Source organism: Zootoca vivipara, chromosome Z1, assembly GCF_965207765.1.
Source record: "Zootoca vivipara chromosome Z1, rZooViv2.hap1.1, whole genome shotgun sequence".
Lineage (NCBI taxonomy): Eukaryota > Metazoa > Chordata > Lepidosauria > Squamata > Lacertidae > Zootoca > Zootoca vivipara.
Window position 1 is genome coordinate 50,544,701 of NC_142583.1, and position 11,094 is coordinate 50,555,794.

Below are 11,094 nucleotides of genomic sequence, written 5' to 3' on the forward strand. Positions count from 1 at the left end.
GCTAACAAAGTGGGGACTTAACAACATGATGAGAGGACTCATGAAATTTTGTGAAGAAAACTTCCTAACAATCAATTTTTCCAAAACCAAAATAATCCCTTTTGGCAAGACAAAACCAAACCCATTGTGGTACCTCGAGGGTCACACCATTGACCAATGCTCAGTTTTTAAATACTTGGGCATCACTTTTCACCATAGATTATCTTGGACAGCCCATTTAAACACGATTATTTTGGCTGCTCGCTGGACCATCGGTGCTTTGGTGAACTTTTTCTTCGGAAATGGTGGACAACTGGTGGCGCTGACCAGAAAGATCTACATCAGTAAAGTACCCCCAATGCTGCTATATGGGGTGGAAACATGGGGATGGAACATGACTGTAATCCAGCGTCTGGAGTCTGCAAAATCTCCTGGCAAAAAAGATCTTGGGCCTCCCTAATGGGTCCATGGCCGCCCAACTGAGACTAGAATTGGGATTACCATCTATAGTAGCGAAAGCCCATACCAGGATAATTATCTACTACAAATCCCTTGCAGAAATTCAAAACTCCCAACTAGTTAAACAAGCCTTTACAGCCCTTACAGCAGCAGTACCTGGTCTAAGGCCATGGAATTCATCTGTGACCGCTACTCCCTTCCAGACTTTGCTGCCCTGACCTCATGGCGTTTTTTTTCCAACACACCATCGAACCTTCGACTCTGCCCATGCAATGAGAGAAAGATTGAGGACTATATACACTTTTTCTTTTACTGTCCTTTATATGCCTCAGTAAGATCCAGGCTTCTCTCTTTAATCCCGACGACCATCGCACAGGACATCGACCACATGAAGTACTTATTGGTGGACGCCAACCCCTTGGTTTCACACGATGTGGCCATCTACATTTTACAGGCCCTGAAACTCAGGGCCACCTTTTTGGCTAACTTGCCTAGCTTAGTCCTATGTAAATTCCTGTTATACTCACAGTCGACACGCCTTGCTTTGCCTTTTACCTTACCAGTCGCACTCAGCTGGATTTTATATTTAATGTTATAGTTGTATTTGTTTTATTCTATGTTGTTGTGCGATAGTTTATGGCTAATGCAATAAACTTTTGATTGATTGCAATCAGCTGTTAAAGTTCAACTATGCCCAAACGAAAGCCACTGAGATGATCGGCTAGAATAGCTGCTAAAGCTGCAGCCAAAAATCAACAAGAGCCAAAGACCCACCTGCCAGTACCTAAGAAAGCTGCTGCTAAGGAGTTATGGTTGATCGCACAGCTATCTCAGGTGAAGATTCCTTCGGCTGAAGGGACCGCGGTGCTTCAAAGGCAGGGGGATACTGCTACAGCGCAGTGGACCGCCAGATAAACCCCAAATCATGCGTTTTGGGGACTCAGGATCCGGCGGGCGGCAAAAGCGAGCTCTCCTCTCCCCGGCAAGCTCTGTTTTGAGCCCCAAGAGCGAGGGGGTCAGAGCCGCAGCACATCAGACAGAACGCTTCCTTTGAAGGCACTAAGCTGCAGGCCTGAGTGGCAACAGTAGCCAATTCTTCTAAGACTAATTTCAAAATAAGGACTGTACTGTGAGTACCAATATTTGGATAAAATTTGGAAAATTCGGACACGGGAAAGGGACTTAAAAACAGAAGTTGGTCCCTACCCACTGAGAGAACTGGAAAGCAGTGGCATTTTCCGAAGCCAGAAAAAGTATTTAGAAACAAATAAACTCCCAAAGATTGAACTTCAACCTCCCGCCAGAAGCAGGGTAAGGGGGGATGAGTTAGAAATTGCTTAAAATACCTGTGAAGGTTTTGAAATTTGGACTGAGAAAAGCCGCCTTTTTCTCTGGAAGTGGCACACCCCAGTCAGAGTGGCTAGACACCATTGTGACGTGACAATAGAGAGGATACTTTTAACTTTTGTTTCCTATCTGGTTTGAAGCTATTGTGGCAACTTAAATTGAAACAATTTGACTGGTAAATGTAAGAAATAGCAACATATTGTTTCCTGATTTGTTGTACAATGAGTTCAGTAAAGAAGCAAGACTATATTGATACTTTGTGGCCAGATTGGATATAACTTTCATTTCTTAAGTCCGGAGACACAAGCCCCTCCGTTCCCTGTTTTCTAAACCCTGCTGCAACCTTGAAGAAATGCCAATTGTCAAAACAACATCTGCTTTTTATGAGACAGTTATAAACTTGTTGTTGGAAACTAATTCAGAGGTGGAAGCAAGTGGACAAGAGATTCAAAGGATTAAGGAATATTCTGAGGACTAAAAAAGGAGTGGAAATTTGGAAAAAGTTGGAAAAAGAGAAGAAAACTAAGGATTTTGATGTTGGCGAGGAAGCAACCATTTATGAAGATGAAGAAGGTCAAGAGAAGGGAAAAATACATCAAGAAGTTCCCAGGGAAATTGTTTTCACCTGGGGGGAGAGCAAGAATTATATTTGAGTTGTATTTGAGTGTTGTATTTTGTGGTGTATTTTGTGTTATTATTATAAAATGAATATTTGGGGGGGGGGGAGAGAAAAGAAAGCTGCTGCCAAAAATCAACAAGAGCCAGAGACCCAACTGCCAGCACGTAAGGCACTGGATGCTGAAGTGTCTGACAAGAAAACCAAGTTGAAGTAACAACTTTACCCCATTTCACTCCTACCATTTTGTATCCATACTTCCAGACTGTATTGCTAAGAGGAATATTTTTGTATCATCTATTTTAAAAATCCTTGTTTTTTTAAAGCATGGGTTTAATTATGGAACATCTTCATTTCAGTTACTGTGACATGAACCAACAGAAAAACAAATAAGATCATTGTTTTTGTGATTGTCATAATTTAATGCCACCTGGAAAGAATCACTGATGGGCAGCTATTGACTTTTGTTCATATATAATCCTTCGTTTTGTAGATCACGCAAGGTTTTGAATTTTTACCCTTGTTATGTGCTAAATGGTTTTCTTTATGCGGGGAAGTCTGAAATAACGGTGATAATAGCATTGTAAAACAAATGTGTCAGACCTTTCGGAGGTTTGTGTGTTGCTGAGATATTTTCATGATAAATTCTAGGAAGCTTGAAATCATGTAACCTAGATGCAAATCTATTTTGGCACACTTCAGAGAATAATAATAATTTTTAAAAATTAATCATTTTTTCAATGCAATACAAAAAACACCTTTGTCAAAAAATAAAAATAAAAGAATCAGATTGACTGAATATACTCATTGTTTGAAATTTTGCTGAATTTACCTTAATGAAAAAGAAAAGACCCATTGGAAAAAAATATTAAATCAGTGTTTGGAGATGATGATCTAGTTGAACACACAGAGACTGGATCCAGACAAGATAGAGGTGACATTGCTGGAGTTGGGGCCAATGGCTCTGGTGAGTGTTCTGTTCAAAGCAATGGCCTCAGTGGCCTCAGTATAACAGGGGTTCTGACCCAAGGCAAAAGTTTGTATTTTGAAAAGCAAAGCAAGGAGAACTGAAGCAGGACAAGGTCTGGGTACAAGTGAAGCAAGAGTTTCAGGATTCAGTGGGACCCTGGACAGCGCCACAGAGGACTCAGGTTGGTTGCACACTGTAACAGCAGAGCTCAAATGCTGTTTCAGCACTAGTCCACCTCTGACTGAGACTTACATATACACCTCTGAGTAGGGAGAGGAGACGCCTCATTTAAAGGGGCCCACCATAGCTGTCAGCTTCAATGAAGCAGGGGAGTTTACAGGTCAACTCAGAGTCCTGAACATGAATTAGAGGAAGGCAACATGACCTTCCCAAGCTAGAGAGGAACTGAGTCCTCTATTAGCAGTGCTTACAAAATATTAGGGCTGGATTTGAGATCAATTTCTTCTCCCAATCTAAATACCTGACTTCATCTCCCAAAAGTGGGGAGTTTGACTTAAGAGTGAAATTTTATTGTGGATGATTGGGTTGCCTAACTGTAATATGTTTGTGCCTGGAACAGTTCCTGGACCTGGTGGTGCAGGTGGCAATTGTGGTCAAAGGTGCAGTCCATCAGATATGTTTCATAGCCCCTGTCCTTTCTTGTAGAAGATGGATCTTGTTAACTTCATGTGTGGTGTTGAAAGCCAACTCATCCAGCTCCTAAATGAGATATACTGGTTTGGGACAAGTAAATCACACCCTTGCTAAGTGCAGCCCCTTGCTAATTCTAACAGCATCACTCAGCAATTTATGTGATCAATCTCACAGGGCAGTATTCCTTTAATCTGACACAACAATATACCTTCATTGAATCCAATCCATTGTTTTAGAAAGCTACCCTCTTCCTGGTTCTGGAAGCCAATGGAACTCAATCAGCACCTCATTTGGGGGAAAATTGACTTGTAACATTGATTCTCAAGGCGCTGGCTTAAGGTACCAAATTGATCCCATTTGTAGATTAGTGTCACAGCCTCTGTTTTATATGAACCTTCTTTTAAAATTACTCCTATTGGGCCATTTCCTAATAAGGTAAAATGTTCTTCAGTGAGGTCATTGAAGTTTATGTGTAAATTCTGATAAATACTGAACACATTTTGGCATTTAGGTTATTTTTTTTTCTATTAAATGCAGTGACTTAACTATATTTAAACCATACTTGATGGGATCCCTCAGCTTATCTAGAAAATATTTCATCAAATTTATCCTATGCCATGGTAAACATCGTATGGAATCATAGAACTGTAGAGTTGGTGGAAACACCAATGGACATCTAGTACAATCCTCTACAATACAGGAATCTCAACACGTGGTGCTCCAACCAATTTTAAACCATGCCCTGCTTATCTTTGGCAAATGTGCTAGCAGCTTTATTGCTGCACTGGGTGGGGTGGGGTGGGTACATGGAAGACAAATTCTCACAAGTCCTTCCTTTCTCAAACTGACCACTTGTATTTGGGATTACCTAGACAAATACCAGTACCTTCTTTCTCAACTGGATAAAGTGGCCTGGATCTTGAATGATATCAGAGGAAAGAAAGTAATGAACTTTGGGATCACAAAACCAAGGGACAATTATAGCTACAATGATACCTAATGTGTTCCCTTGACGATGGTCATGAAAGTTGGCTTGACTAAGCCCACCAAGTGCCTACTGTTAATTTCTGCATCATATTGAGCTTTCATGCAATGTAAAAACCACTTCCTGAAACATGGTGGAATATAGCGCCAGTTTAGCACTCCTTTCTATATTATTTGCAAACCAGATTTTTTTCCCCTGAAAGCAAATAGCATGGAAAGGAGTGCTAAGCTTGTGCTATATTTCTGGAAGTGGCTTTTCCATAGTGTGAAAGCTCAAATATGATATGGAAATCAACCGCTAGTCAGGAAAAGTCAGGAAAACGGAAGAAAAGGCTGTGTGAATGTAGCCTGTGTCACTTGACTGACTTCCCCGCCCCAAATGCCAGCAGAAGAAACCACAGCTCTGCCCATAGAAACTGGCCAATTACAGAGCAGCACAACAATGAATAAAGATCTCTCTGTAACTCGGTGGGCTGTGTATTCTGACCCCAGTGCTGAGTCTTTCCACTTGGCTGCTCTCATTAACAGGCCTTACATGACTAATGTGACTAAACATGATCTCATTCGCTGGTTGGCAGATAAACCTATTAAACACTGGCAAGAACCTCATTTCAAGAATAGGATCATCATCACTCTGCCCAGGGAGGATGACATATTTATATAAAGACTGAGGAGTTCAGTTCCCCCCCCCCCCGGTAAAAAAAAAGTTGGCAGTTGTCTGTACAATGCAGAGCATTTTAAAATGTAGAGGTTCATAATGGGTCTGGCAGGGTTGCCGTCAATACTCTTGATGAGATCTGCGACAAAAGCTGAAGATGTTGGGATTCCTACCATTTAAACCTTGCTTCTCATGGTGCTTGCAAACTGTTGCAGGCACTTCTCTTTGAGTCTTCTATTTCCTATGAAAATTAAAGAATGTTTACAACGGAAGCCTATTCAGGTCAAATAAATGCCACTGAGTTCCATAGGACTTCCTCCCAGGCAAGCAGATATAGGGTTGCAGATAAAATGAACAGAAAGCATGCAGAAGAATGAGGCTGTAGATACAAGACTACATCATTAAAGCACATTCAAAGCACATTCTTTCTCTCAGAGTTCTGGGAACTGTAGTTCTTAAGGGTTTCTGGGAATTGTAACTCTGTGAGGGGGTAAACTACAGAACCCAGAATTTTTTGAGAAAAAGAATAGCCACATTCACAACCATACCTTCAAAGCTTGAGGGCTTCCCCTCAAAAAATCCTAAATGCTGTATCTTGTTAAGAGTGCTGAGGGTTGTTAGGAGAGCTACAATTCCCAGTGATTTGGGGCAGAGGGATTGCTTATTATACTACCCTGAGAATTGCAGCTCTGGGAGGGGAATTAGGGCCTGCTAATAACTTCCAGTACCCTTTACAAACTACAGCTCCCAGAATTCTTTGAGAGAAGCCATGCCTGTTTAAATAAATGTATGGTGTGAATGTGGCCATTGTATGCAATCTGAGTTGGTGGGTGGGCAGAGATTAACCTCTTTTTATCCTAATCTCTCATCAAGAGTGGAATTGTGGTTCCTATTTGACCTGAAAGGATGTGGGTCTTTAAGAGACTTGGCATATCTCTTAGAGTTTGTCATTCTGAAAGTCAGGAATGGAAGAATGCCCCTCCTGGTACGTAAATGAGCACAACATTTGGTGAGGCACCAGGAGCTCATGCCAGGTCCGAGCTCTGCCCTTCTACCAAGGACTGATATGCTTTCCACTTTGGAAATAAATAAAAAAAATCTTTTTTGGCTTTAGGCCCTTGACCTTTCACTGAAAGACAGATGCTTCTGTGTATTTGTCATGCCTTATTATGAGTATTACAAGCAGGCAAATGATTCCTGGGTATTATATGCTTTCATACTCCTCTCTCTTTCATCTTTGCCTATCAAAATCCCTCGCTCTCTTTAATGAACATTCTCTCCCCCCGCCCTACCACCCCACCCCGTGCCAAAAAAATCCAGCCTCCACACACTTTCTGAACTCACCCGAGCTTCTGGGCTTTTATTTTGATTTACTGACGTTGCTCCTATGTAATGGCAAACTGAAACACAAAAATGGATAGGGGGATTCCCCCCCCCTCAGTGTTGGAGGTACAGTATTGTGATAGCAAAAGATGCTCAACTTTGAGGCAATGCTACTGCTAAAGGGACAAAGGCATTGCTGCAGGGGTGGGGGTGGGGTGGCCACTTTGTACATTAGAGGTTTTTTAAATATATAAATGGCAAACAATAAAATTCTGGGTACCCTCCATGCCCCTACCCACCCACCCACCAAGAAACGGTGCCCATTCCTGTAAACAGCATGTCTGAATGCACATCTGATAAGGCTTGCAAACGAAACATTTGGGTACCATTTGGCATTTTTTATTAAAGAGTGAGATTGTAGGATTTAAGAGCCCTCCTTTGCAGATAACATGCATAGTTGCCGCTGATCTATTGAACTGATATATTTAGAAAGATCATTTGAAGGAAGATCTCACAGCCTATTGAGTTTGAAGCTGTTCCAGACATTCAGTTTTTTCCCCTCCCGGCAGCCAAATTCTCCAAGGTAAACGGACTAAAATATTTTGCTGGAGGGGATACTTTCCTTTCAAGGTTCATTCCTTTGCATAAGAAATATACTAAAGGAGTGATGAGGGTTGGGCAGGGGAGAGAATCAAAGACAAAACAGAAAAATCAAATATTCTTAAAGGCTTTGGGATTTTGTTTTGCTTTTACCAATTGTGTAAGTCCCACCCCCCACCCCAAATGCTAGGCATATGTGAGTAATATAATAGCATTCACATTAACTTATTTTTAAAAAATATTTACTCACATCCCTTGCCCTCCTGATGTTATATGATTGGATGAAAAGACCTTTTGCAACTTATTTCAGACATCTGCTGCAGACAAGTCATCTGCTAATTATCCTGACAGACACAACATGCATATAAGCCTCTGAGAGCAGGGTTTCAGAAATGGAGAGGGAAATATCCTGCTACTTTTGTATCATAAATATGTTTCAGATTAATATTATCTATCTTTTGCTAATAATTTCTTGTAAATAGCCTGTCTGTCCATGGTGTGTGTGTGTGTGTAGTGCTTTCTTTTGTGTCTATGCTAATTATACTGGGATTGCTTATATTGCTGAAACCAGGCTGGATAACAACTTTTTTTTTAGTATCTCCCCGTCTGTCTTAGTGTGCAAGGCTAAGGGGCACATAATCACTATGCAAGATGCCACTCTGGAACAGATTTTCCTGTTTCACTCCATCCATTTCATTTTTCTCCCCAGCGCCGCTTAGTATCTCCTTTTGCCCTTAACAATTCTATTGCAAAATAAGCAGCGCCTGCTATTATTAAAAGGGATTCTTGCCAGGAGGTAAAGCAAACAAATAAAATCAAGGGGAAATTTGCACCGAGAAAGATTTGCTTACTTATTCTGCGGACTGGAGATAGTATAGCCTTACACTCATTGAAATTGTCTTCCCCCCTTTCTTTCCTCCCACGTTCTAAGAAAATGTGCCTAAAGCTATTATCGTATCTATCGACTCTGTGGGATTTAACGGACGTGGCTCCTTTTCCCCAAGTGGCGAGAAAATGACCTCTGTGAGGCAAAGTTCAAGCTGAGCAAAAGCTCCGAGAGCGACATTAGAGACCTGTCAGTTGCTTGGTAGGATAAAAGTGTAAAATTATATGTGATGCACAGTTCAGTCACATCAAACAGCAAAGAAATGTTTACTGAATGAACTACACAGTTGCTAATTACACTTTCCCCTTAAGTATGCACATTAAGATGGGTAACAAATACCAAGAGATTCTGGATAGGGAAAGCTTCTAATAAGTATGCAACAATTGCATCAGGCATGTTTTTGCACCTTAATTTCTTTTGGTACTTATTTATACTATAGAGACAAATTTGGCTTGTCATCATGTGTGCCATGTTTATCTGTTGACCTCCCATGCAATAACCATTTAAAAATTAAAAATAAAATAAGAGATCTCCCGTCTATCTTTCATACAAATGAGCAAACAATGGGGTGGGGGAAATAGAGATTTGCACCATGTAAGGCATACACAGAACCTTTCAGTAATTAAGTGACTCAGTAATCAAGCTACTCATGTGATGAGATCTAATAATAACCATGGAGACATTCAAATGATACCACAAAAAGGGACAGGATGCTGGTATTTCTCCGAGTCCATTCCTTTCCTATTTCTCTCGTTAGCTGGGTGATTTCACTTAGTCCTGGTGACTGACAAATCTGTCAGTTCTAGTTTCTCCCTATTACTCATTTTCAGTCTTAAATGCAGCAATCTTATTTATTTATTTATACCTCATGAAATTTCATCAACATTTTAGTGCAAATTTTTAGTGCACATTTTTGCACACCATTTTAATGAATAAACTTTTTTTTTGCAATGTGTAAATTTCCCTAATATAACACATTATTGTATGTCATTTTCACTAATATCTGCATTTTTATTCATGTTTTCCCCAGCTACATGCATTTTTGTACACATTGTTTGATCAGATAACATTGCTGCAAAATTTGGAGAAATGTGATTTCAAAGGATAGTGATGTATTACTTTGTATGTTGGTTCACGAAGTGCAAAGTAGGTAGTTTTGCAATAAAATGTAAACAGAATTCCACGTCTCCCCATTCCTACCTAGTCCTTTCCTTTACCATGAGTTAGTTCTGCCTTGTGTGCACACCTCAATAATTCTGGCTTAACTAGGGAAATTGTATGTGGTGAGCTGTCTAAAGAACAATGTTATGGGTGGCCTAGATGAATGCTGCAGATAAATAAATACATTTCTGAAATTAACCATAGATTGGTGCTTGCACATTCTGCCACAGCTTCCATTTCCTTGAATATTCTTTTTACCTGTCCCTTCATAGTACATACACATACCCAAAAGGGAAAAGCAAACTTGATGATGTGACTGAGGATTCTTTTTTCTGAGACAATTACTGATGGGCACTAGTGCTTCTAAACATTAGGGAAACACTGCACAAAAAGAATTGTGGTGCAGCCTCAAAAACAGCCACATCAGTTTTGCTTTTTCAGATTATTTTAGCAAAATGTATTGTTGTTGTTTAGTCGTTTAGTCGTGTCCAACTCTTCGTGACCCCATGGACCATAGCACGCCAGGCACTCCTGTCTTCCACTGCCTCCCGCAGTTTGGTCAGACTCATGTTAGTAGCTTCGAGAACACTGTCCAACCATCTCATCCTCTGTCGTCCCCTTCTCCTTCTGCCCTCAATCTTTCCCAACATCAGGGTCTTTTCCAGGGAATCTTCTCTTCTCATGAGGTGGCCAAAGTATTGGAGCCTCAGCTTCACGATCTGTCCTTCCAGTGAGCAGCAAAATGTATACATGCATCCAAAACACTTTGTACAATGAGAACCTTGATACAATCATGTCCATGAGGCTCCCTCATGTTTTTGCAGTGTTTCATCAATGCACATACATATGCCACATGGGGGTTGGGGGGGGGCGGCAGGAAGGAAAGATACAAACAAGATGAAGGAAATAGAAAGCTTCAGTAAACTGAACTCTACAAAATTTGGATTTTAAAACAAAAACAAAGCATGTGTCCTATGTTGCAATGGCCCTATTATATCACTTCCAGTTTGGAAACCAACCAAGTAACTCCTAAATCCAGGGAGAAATTTATATGTGGAATATTATGAACACATTTTTAAAAGTGCATTTTAATATTTTGTTGGAAAATATGGGGCTGGGGAAACCCAGCCAGATATGCGGGGTATAAATAATAATAATAATAATAATAATAATAATAATAATAATAATAATAATAATAATAGTTGTTGTTGTTGTTGTTGTTGTTGTTGTTGTTGTTGTTGTTGTTGTTGTTGTTGTTACAATCCATTCATCTACAGAAGTATCCAGGCAGAGCAAAAAATACATTTGTGGTTCAGATACATAATATGTGGCAGAGATCTGAAGAACTACTTATGCTTGTCTAGCAGTCAGTAATGGGATTCCCCCCACTAATTTATTTTCTTTGAGCAGCAAGCTACATCAATAACTTTTGAAACTCTGTATGTTCAATGGTGGCT